At 38.9% G+C, this 1,675-nt stretch overlaps 1 protein-coding gene across 1 annotated transcript in view; it reads right to left on the reverse strand.

Annotated features, from left to right (window-relative positions):
• The window catches only part of LOC101845140, a 5,696-nt gene extending 4,851 nt beyond the window's left edge, over nucleotides 1-845 (reverse strand). The window contains exon 1 of the mRNA XM_035973275.1: nucleotides 706-845. The gene's annotated coding sequence lies outside the window, so the exon portion shown is untranslated. The remainder of the gene's footprint in view (nucleotides 1-705) is intronic.
• Between the last annotated feature and the right edge of the window lie 830 nt (nucleotides 846-1,675).

Consider the following 1,675-nt stretch of genomic DNA (forward strand, 5'->3'; position numbering starts at 1 on the left):
TGTGTGTGTGTGTGTGTGTGTGTCTTTTCCTGATCCCCGTCCTCCGATTTATGTTCCCCAATATAACGTGAATTTCTGCTTGAGTTTTTTGTGTGCGTTTGTGACCTTCTAGGCCTACTTCTAGAATTGCCTGTGTTGGTTCTACACCAAAGTGTAGGCTAAGGCTAGTCTAGATCTATACTAGATTTAGATACGTCTCATTGAAAACACGCCAATTTGTTACCGTAGCTCGAGACTAGATTCTATGCTCGTCCAATGAAATTAGTTGAGAACAAATTGACCCATTGGACACACATTATATGGTGTATAATGCTAAAGATAGTGTTGTTTTCAGACTTGACACCACTTCACTCGGTGGCAATTGACGCTACCTAATATTATATCACTAACTCATCAGTTACATCGGGTGATTGGGTAAGATTGAAGAATACCGGACCATCGGACTGACTTTGCCTGCCTATGTCTCAACCTTAAGAATTCATAATTTTCCCGTTTTTAATATCTCTCAATGGAGAATCTCGGACCGGTATATAGATCTATATCTATTCATTAAAATTTTGTCAGGGGGGAGACCCCCCTGAACCCGCCCCACCTACCCCACTTTCTCGCGCAATAATGTACGGGTGGTCCGGTATTCTTCAATCTTCCCAATTTGTCATTTGAACACCAATAACGTACACCTACGCACAGAAACCCTACTCACACCTTTTCCTACAAAATGTCAAACAAGTTACAGCAATCAAAAGGACATTATAGCAAAGCTGAGCCCGCTTGCGTGCACAACTCCAGTGAGAAATGGTGATAGTGGTGCAGTCAAATCGACTGCCACCAAGTGCCAGGTGCCAGTTCCAGAAGAGATTGTGCTATTTTTAGATTGGGAATTACCTGGCAAGCGAGATCAATGATTATAGTTATGGGCTAGGCGATCATAATTATATGACCGTCTAGGTTATGGGTTATACAAGGAGCTTAGAACTACTTTTAATCTCCTTGGGGTTATACGGTCTCTGAGCGAGATTATCATAGGCTACGCAAACAAACAAAACCGTACACGAAGACATCGCATAATGTACGGCCTACTGCCACGCCAGTGAATTAAAAATTTTTAATGGCCTATAGCCAAGGACCTAATTACAGAAACAAAACTTGTTATTATGAGAAATTTAATTTTAAAGTGAACACATTTGTTGCACTAGATATTCTCAAAACATGCTTTTAATAAGCATAACGGGGTTAGTAAACAATTAAAATGGACTGGCTTAACTTTTAAGAATGATATAATTCTCGGCTGTAAATCTTTTTAAAAAATACATGTAGGCCTATCATAAATACTGGGATTTTTAATTGTCGTTTATTAAGGAATTTCCGAGAAAACAGTCAACATATTTAAGCCCAATAATTGCCCCAGTAGCTACCTTTTAAAATAATGATTGCTGAAATCATCGACCCGCTTCATGGATTTTAATGTGGTATTTTAAAAGGAATTTTCGAGAATACAACTAATAGGTGTTTACAAAAATATTGATTTATTAGACAAATTGATACAAGTCATTGTGCAAAAGCTGAGGCTATATATTATTTGACAAATTGCGCGCGATTTTTTTTTACCGCACTATAAATGTGGACTGGTCAGGGCGACGTTTAAACAGCTCGTATAATGAGCAGGGTGGGGGCT

This window comes from Aplysia californica, unplaced genomic scaffold (assembly GCF_000002075.1).
Source record: "Aplysia californica isolate F4 #8 unplaced genomic scaffold, AplCal3.0 scaffold01094, whole genome shotgun sequence".
Lineage (NCBI taxonomy): Eukaryota > Metazoa > Mollusca > Gastropoda > Aplysiida > Aplysiidae > Aplysia > Aplysia californica.